Genomic DNA, 9,469 nt, shown 5'->3' with positions numbered 1-9,469 from the left:
TAACTCTTTGGCAAAAATAATGTCTATTGGTTGCTTAGTTATGTAAGGCCAAACAAATAAACAAACGAATCGCGCAGTGGGCAGCGTCCCTGCTTTCTGAGTCCAACGCCGTGGGTTACCACAACTGGAAAATGTTTGTTGCGATGAATATTATTGTTTTTCAGTGTACCTTTAATATACTTTGGGGCTAGATGGCGATGTGTGTATTGTCGTAGTAAATTTATTTATTTATTTATTATTTTAGCTTTAGTTTTAAGTTAACGAATGCAGTTATCACTATCACTAACATTAGTGTAACATGTTAAATGTATGAACGCTTCATAAGTGCCTGGAATAAGGTCTACATTAATAAAACATTTTTAAATTTTGAATTTGAATTTGCTGTGTTCTGGTCAGGCACACACAGAATGGCACTTCCTAGAGCATGTTCCGTGCTTGTTGGATTACCACTTGACATCGGATGAGCCATTTGCTTGGTCAGACACAGAATAACTGGGTGCTTATCAGTATATTATAAGTACACTGAAAAACAATGATATTCATCACACAAACATTTGTTCAGCGGTGGGAATCGAACTCACAACCTTGGACGCACTGGACAGCAGGGTAGCTGCCCAATGCGCTAATGGGCCGTCAAACCAAGCTCTGTCACAAAAAGCACTATTAATAATCTACGACTATAGGTATATGGTAGTTTCTATAATATTAACCTTTCTCGAACTTGTGGACTATATGTTTGGACAGCCATAGCCAACATATAGATACGTGACTAACTCAATCTATTTTTCCATTATAAGGTAACAATAACCATTAAATTACTTTGGCATTTGGCACTAATAGCGATTATAAATTGGCTTTGCCGTGGCGCTGACCACAGTTTAACCAGTAGTAGGTCAAGTTAATACTATTACTACCCTTCACTACTACTACTACTGTTACGGCCTCGCGACGTAACAGATACTCGTATACTAAAGTTTAATTTTTTTTTTTTTTTTAAATAAACATATATCGCCTTACAAACATCGACATCTAGCCCCAAAGCAAGCTTTTTGGGTACTAAGATAACGGATGAATATTTTTATGAATAATATTCATAAATACACACATATTTTACATAAATACACATAGATTTGAAGGTACACATATTAAATATACGACAATACACACATCGCCATCTAGCCCCAAAGTAAGCGTAGCTTGTGTTATGGGTACTAATATACTTACTGTTTCTTTTCCTGTATGTTATACGTGCAATAAAGTGTTTCTTCTTCTTAAGATGAATATTTTTATGAATAATAATACATAAATCAAGGCATCTTCTAGGCCAGCGAGCTCCACCTTAGACTACATCATCACTTACCATCAGGTGTTATTGCAGTCAAGCGCTTATATACATAAAAAAAGAGAGACCGTAGTTCAAACTGGGCTATCACCGCTTTGAGCCTTGCGCCTTTTATATAAATGACCTAAAATGTTTTACATTCAAGACATGTGATGTCTCTTTCACTCGCTTTATTTGCTTATTTGTCTTCACTCACCTAATGTTCGCATCGCTCACTCGCTCACTCGCCCACAGATCACGCACGGGTTGTATTGTAAGAAATCGGCGAACAAAAGATTTTTATCTTACTTTGGAAAATTCTTGAGAGCTTTCTTGTCACTATCTCAGGGTAACGAACATCAGATTCGCAGTTCATGAAGTTAGGGTTAATCTATATTTTTTAGTACACGAAAAAGGAATGTGTGTACATGTCTGTCTGTTTGATAGTCTAGCAGTTTGTGTGAAGTATGAATTACTTTGTTTCATCGTTTAGGATTAATTCGGCTCAAAATACGTTCATCATCTCAACTAGCCCGTCCACCGCCTCTGCCGATTCCACATGGTTCCACGGTTTTATCCGTACGTCTCATTGTACTTCGTGGTTTTTCCACATTTTCAACAACATTGCACTCTCCAGTACGGGGACGATATTCAAGCATCATGTGAACCCAACGTGGAGATTCTCCGAGCTATGTTCAGTTTCGCGACTCGTTGAGCTCTGTGAGTAACACTGTTTTTTTAATGATCTGATTTCTATTTTGACCACGTAGAGATACTCTAAGCATAGCTCTCTCTATTGGATAGGAGCAGGCGTTACTTTGCGGACATCCATGATATATTATGAAAATTAAGCTTAATTTGCTATACCTACTCCGCGAAAAGCAGGAGAATCTGTATGTTGTAATTTTTAATTTCTTCAATTATTATACTCCACACCAAACAGATCTTCGGCAATGTACCCTCTACGCACGTTTCGCTCCGAAACCGGAGCATCCTCGGGAGATGTTGACTTTATAATGAATACTTGTAAAGAATAATTGTGAAACTGCTTCTCGCGGTGTATAGCAAATTTAGCTTAATTTTCATAATATAGCTCTCTCTACATCGCTCGCTGAGTGACTCGACCTTGTCATCACTGTAACACATGTTGGTTGCAATACATTTCCAAGTAATAAAAGTTATTATTTGAAAATGTATTGCATTAAGCGTAATGAATACTATATCGGATAAACGATCTAGAATATAATCGCTACAAATTGAAATATTTATCCAAACCATATTTAGAACTGTTCGTAAATCACTGGAATCTGTGTAATCAATTAGATTAATAAATTTCATAAATACTGATTTGTGTTAAATTAATATGGTATTATACATTAAATTTATTTGGGACCTAAATTATAGCAATACTGGATTAACCATTGATTAATTTCGAGTTTGGAATTTATTATGCATCTGGCGTATACACGTGACTATTGTATAAGGAAACCGCATTGATTTAAAAAGAAGAAGAAGAAACACTTTAATACGCGCATAACATACAGGAAAAGAAACAGTAAGGAGTGTACAGTAAACAATGTAGACATGCAAAGGTGGCCTTATTGCTGCAAGCAAGCGAGAGAACGAGATAGTTGAAAGATATACATAAATACCAAAATGTATAGATACAAATACATAGATAATTTAAATGTATAAATATAAAATATACATAATATATAACCAACATTAAATAATAATTATATATAATATAATAATTATAGTTGATTTAATGTGTAACAGAACCGTACCTACTCAATTCTCAGCTTAAAAAAACGTATGTCTTATTTCGCGACCGGCCTCGGTTTCGCACAGATGCAATGTAGATACCTATATATTATGTAAGGCAATTCGGAGTGATTAGCAATACAATTCTACAATAAACTACCCATTGACATCTAGGAGATGTCTCTTAAAAAGCTCAAAGTTTGCATTAAACTTAGCTTATTTAAAAGTCCTATTATAGTATAGGACTACGTTATCGATAAAAAAGCTTGGGTGTATTTATTGCTCTAAACAGGTTGCTCTTTTAGTAATTTTAAATGACAATGACAATGTGAGATGGTGATAAAAAAAAGAAAGCACCCTGCTAAATTTGTTGTGTGGCACCCTGCTAAATTTGTTGTGTGCTTCTTCTTAGACCAGGACGCCTTTAGAACTTTCCTCGTAGCTTAAGTTTTAAGTTTACGAATATGTTTATCGCCATTATCTCACTAACTTGTAATTTTCATGTAGTGTACGTAATATTTTTGACTTTGACTTTTTTTTTTATATACTATGATAATACACACATCGCCACCTAGCCCCAAAGTAAGCGTAGCTTGGGTTATGGGTACTAAGATAACTGTTGAATATTTCTGTGAATAATATACTGCTTCTAATCTACCTTGTCATTGAGAATTCATCAAATGTATAGTAACCTCGCTACAGTAGATGTGTTTTACACATTTTTTAAATGTAAGTAGGTCAAGAATTACCTTAGGATCATGTTCTAAAACCCCACAAAGGAGTTCTGCACCTTTCTTAGACGATATGCAGATATCACTAATTTATGTCCGTTTCTGGTAAGTCGATTGTTAAGGCTCAGGGTAGGTTATTGTAGGGTTTCTGCATTCTAGCGGAGTGGTGGGTATGTTTATAATGTAATGTAAGTACACCAATTTCTCCCTGGTAATGAGTAGGAAGGAAATAACGCTTTAGATTTGTTTCGAGATAATATTGTCGCTTAAGACCAACATTTGTATGCGTGGCGACGGTCAGCCCGATGTTTACTGATGATAAATAAATGATTTACACTCGACGAAACGACTTTATATCGTACATCGACAAATAAAGAAGTACTGTATGGTGTTGTGTTCCGTGGACTTCTTTGTAGACCAACTGACAGTGTTAGCGTGTCTGATTATGGATCACGAGATCTTGGGTTTGATTTTCGGATCAGGCATAAAAATATAAAGTTAGATATGAATTTTAAATTAAATTAATTTAATTTTTTTAATTTTATTACAGTTCAGTTACAAATATTGTTTTTTTATTTTTATATGTTTATAGTTAATTAATAAAATATTTATTTTATGGGTATATGTATATATATGCACCACCTAACTAATTTCGGTACGTGTTTTTTATCTTCGCCATTGGTTGCCTGGAAGAAATCGCTATGAAGCGATAAGGCCGCCAAATTGTATATATACGTTGTTTTGTTATACTTTTCTTTTTTGATTCTATGTACTTTATGTGGTGTGAAATAAAAGTATATTCATTCATTCATTCATTCATTAATACCTGGCCATAAAAAGTAAATATGCATCTCATTGCATTCTCTCAATAGGCACGTTTTGCCATTGAACCCGTTTCATTTCAGTGACACAATATCATGAGTAGTTAACAATGGTTAACTACTCAGATATGAGTTAACCACCATTGTTACCTCATGTGATCCACAGGGTTTAACTCATGATATGAGTTAACCAATGTTACCTCATATCACCCCACCAACCAGCGGTGGAGCAGCGTGGTAGTGGCGTGTGATGAACTTATAACAATTTTGTAATAAGCTAGTTGAATAATGATCATCTTTTTATTAATTGGAATAGTTTAGCACGCTTAAAATTGAAGTCGAAACACTGGAACGTTAGAGTAAAATATGACTGTAAAAATTGCAATGGTAGCTCTTGATTATCATCTAGGTATATAACATCGTCTCATTGAGACAATTCTAATAAGGGCGAATACGCTACATGTATTACTCATAATCACCTCAGCTTTTAGACCTACAAAACTAAATGCTGTTAAAAGATAAAACGCACGTAAAAATATGACATGCGTAAAGCATCTTATTTTTGTTCGGTTTGTACTTTAAACTTTAGTATACATATATGCAAACCACCAATCTGAATGGAAGAAAAGAGTTGCTCACGATGCTGTCCTGACATATAACCCTGACCGTATCCCTTCCTCTTTGAGAGATTAGTACTGTGCCAAAGAACAATGAACTGAAGTAAAAAGAACCGCGCGTTTATCGTGTCGTTACATATAAAATTAAATCCCGGGCTGCTAACAGAGACAACAGATCCTCTATTACGAGGAATACTCAAGTTTATATTCGCGGGGGGGATTTTCAGGGAAAAGAATTATTATCCAAGAAAAAGTACTGTGAGTCTAATCAAGGTTGTACCTAAATAAACGTTGAACGCCCTTGGAAGCGTCGAACTGTTAGAATTTAATTTCTTTAACGTTTTGAGGGCTGGCCCGTTTTTTTAGGGGACCTTTTTATTTTTATTACTTTTTTGTATCTAATACTTTTACTTCAAATTTTTGAAGTGAAACTTCTAATGCGAATCCCAACAAGGTTGCGTTAAACGTTTAATGCAACAATTGATGGGTATTTATATTATCTGACAGATTGTCATATTTTGATTGTGTAATTCAATGCAGCAGTCGCCAACGTCCAAACCATGTTGAATACACCGGTTCTCGTCCGATCACCGAAGTTAAGCAACATCGGGCGCGGTCAGTACTTGGATGGGTGACCGCCTGGGAACACCGCGTTTGCTTTGTTTTGAATAGAATCTCAAATAAATAAGGAAGTCATTTTTATGGCTTTTTTACCTTGTTTTAAATAAAATTAAATTTTTTTTTCACTCCTTACGTGTGTACACTAAAACACACATACTTTTTTGTTATATATCCGTTAAGTTTAATTTTTTTTCTTCATTAGCCTTTTAACAAACACTGCTTGACACCTGATAGGAGAGACGTTTTTAGAGCATAGACAAATAACATGGCTTATAAGCATACAAAATATCGTAATGTAAGAAAATTAAATTAAAGAAAAAAACCTGAAAGCCAGCCGCCTTCAACCATTATTATGACATGCTAGTCACAATAACCGAGATCCCGGCTTACTGTATGGAGGCTTATTTCCGAGGCGATGGAGTGGAAAAAGCTCACTACGAGAAGCGTTTTGGATTTATCCTAATTTTAGAGCATAGAACAATATTATTATTAAACATTTTAAACTAAGATTTTTGTGATTAATTAACATGTCTTAATATAGTTCAACGGGTACATACCACGATTTGTCGATATTTCGACCCAGTTGCATGGATCGTGGTCAAGGCGGGACTGCGTAGGTACAAGATGTCAAGTTAAAATTTACGGAGAATCTGACTTCTGACCGCTTTCGTTTTCTTTTTGTCGGTATTTGACGAACTGCTCGACATACTACACTGACAACGTCACTTTTAAATTGAGACGCTGTACGATGCTTTCTTTGTTTGCATAATTCAACCGCTGGATTCCACACACTTGCTAATTTAAAACCGTCATCACGATTTAAGTTTTTGTGCTCCCGAATTTCAATCGCTTCAGTCTTGAAATATAGTGACGGTCGGTGGAGAGAACTTAAATATTATTATGTTACGTTTGAAAGGGCATACGTACTCATTTTCTCCGAATCAGGATATGAAGTCGGAAACCCATGGAAATCGAGAGAAAAGTTTTTTGTAGCCATGTATTGTGTTAATATATAGTTCAACTCTCACAAATCAAATCAAATATATTAAGTCTGAAAGATAATTCAAGTGGATAGTTCTTTTGTTAAAGAGATAATGTAATGTAATGAAATACAGACCAACTTGCTAAGTTTATTGTGATTGAGGATATAGTTTATATACCACAGAATTAAGAACATACAGAAACCGCGAACAAGACTAATATTGAGGCATCAAAACCCACGCCACTTTATTAGTGAAATTCAAGTTTAAACTTTCTTTATTCACGTAGGCCTGTCACAGGCACTTAGGAAGCGTTCATACAAATATGTTTACATAATTGTAAGGGGATGGTGATTACTTCGTTCGCCAACTTAAACCTAAAGCTACGAGGGTTCCAAACGCGCCCTAGTCTAACAAGAGCCCACGACAAACTAAGCCGGGTAATTTTTTTTTTGTTATCACCATCTCACAGTAAATTTATATTAAGCTATGAAGCTAGAGCAATTCACACCCTTTTTTTCGTTTAAGTTATCCTTAATATTATAAAAAGGATTTTTCTGTAAGCTTACGTTTTATATAAACTTTGAACTTATTGAGGGGAGGGACTTATCTCAAAGATTTCATTTGGTAATTTGTTATAAAATAATATACAATTGCCCTTGAATGAATATGCAATTTTGTGTAGCCTAGTAAACTGCACGAGTTTATTTTTGCTTCTAATATTTATACTGTTACAGTCCATTTTCTTTTTAAAATTTATTATATTTGCATAAATAAGATTTCTGAGCATTTAATTTTAAACATATATTTAATTTATTAAATTATTTCGGTAATACAATTTTTATTAATACATAACTATAACCTAAAATAAACTATTTAAAAACTAAATAAAATCTAAAACGTCCTCGAAACCACCGCAGCGAGGCATAAATTATATTTAAATTAAATTGAATTTTCAAATATGTGTTTTTCTGTATTAGCGTTTCTCGAACAGGCAGTAAGTCTCTTCATTCCATTTAGCAGTTGACAGTAATTGTTTTACTTCTAATGTACAACGTGTAGCATACAATGGAGGAAATGGGAAAGGTTTGTGAGCTAGTAACATTCCGCGTGTGAAGTTAAATGTGCACGAGGCGTTTCACGATTTTGGACACAATGCACAGCATGCAATAATGGCTGAATGAGGGTTCTGTATGTTCTTAGTTCTATCATATTTACTTTATTGATTGAATTGGGACTTTCAATACAGTATAATATAAATCTCGCCATGATGATGTTTGCGGTACATAATGGTGTTGTAAAACAATTAATTTGGGATAAAATATAGACAATAAGCTGTAATCCGGCCATTGGTTTTGGCTAATTTAATTTTATATCCACATTTGCAGGATAATTTTATTGTAATTTGTATAAGCTTATTTTTACTTTATATGTCGTCATAGCTTAGTGGTTAGGACTTCGGCTTCAGTTTCGGGGGGTCCAAGTTCAAATCCCAGCACGCACCTCTAAATTTTCTAAGTTATATGATAAATTTCACTTGCTTAGATGGTGAAGGAAAATATCGTGAGGTAACTTGCATGCCTGTGACTTGAGAGTTCTACATAATGTTCTCGAAGGCGCTAGAAGTCTACCAATCTGCACTTGGCCAGCGTGGTGGGCTACGGCCTAAACCCTTCTCATTGGGGGTACCCTGTAGTGGGCCGGTAATGGGTTGATAGCAACTCACTACAGTTTTCGAATTAAAATTTCAGTATCTTTATTTGTTTTGTAAACCTGAATACTGAGCTTACATTACTGAGGTAATTCGTTGAGGTTTTGGTAAGTTTCGGAAAAGCCAGTTTTAAAAACGATATATTACTTAAAAGCTTAAAATAACTTATGACTCGCTAACCTAAATAATTAAAAAAAAATAACGATAGACTATTAACACATTATACGCCTTTCGTAGCCGCATAAATATAAACGACTTTATATCACTACAGGGTACGGGTCTCCCCTCACATTGAGAAGGAATGAGAGGTCCACCACACTGCCCCAACTCTCAAGTCTCAGGGATGTTGGTTTCCTCAAAATGTTTTCCTTTTCCCGTTTCTTCGCGACATCATACTGTAATAACATTACCTGCAATAAGTTTGTCAGAAAACGGTCAGTAGCCGTCAAGGATCACAGGGCAGGATACACCATGAACATAACACTTAATCACACTAAGCTATGGTTCTAATACCATCATTGCCTTATAGCAAGTGGTGCGTCATCTAGTAGGGATCATCAGGGATCAATCTGTTCTCCTCCTTTGTTTTTCCCAACTCTCAGGTCTCCTGGCAGAGATAGCTATTAAGCGATAAGGCCGCCTTCTGTATTCTACTTCTTCCTTCATGTCCCTTTTTTTTGTTTTTTGCATTTATTCTTGATGTGGTCTACAAATAAAGTGATATAATAATAGCAATAATAATCATCATTGAACTGCAGTACAATACAATGAGAAATTTTGTTTATGCTTTTCTTGTTTAATTGCACGTTGAATAAAGAAATGTCTGGCGCATTGATAGTGCAGCGAAGGAAGTAGCACGTTTAGCATTCGCAGCAACTAGAATGGAAAATGGCAGAATGAGCG

The 9,469-nt window shown here is 35.1% G+C and overlaps 1 pseudogene; it reads left to right on the top strand.

The window, feature by feature from the left end:
- Positions 1–5,799: 5,799 nt before the first annotated feature.
- LOC120627775 lies at positions 5,800–5,919 on the top strand (annotated as a pseudogene).
- The last annotated feature ends 3,550 nt before the right edge of the window (positions 5,920–9,469 follow it).

Source organism: Pararge aegeria, chromosome 11, assembly GCF_905163445.1.
Source record: "Pararge aegeria chromosome 11, ilParAegt1.1, whole genome shotgun sequence".
NCBI classification, from domain to species: Eukaryota; Metazoa; Arthropoda; class Insecta; order Lepidoptera; family Nymphalidae; genus Pararge; species Pararge aegeria.
This window is presented reverse-complemented; position numbering and strand designations above follow the sequence as displayed.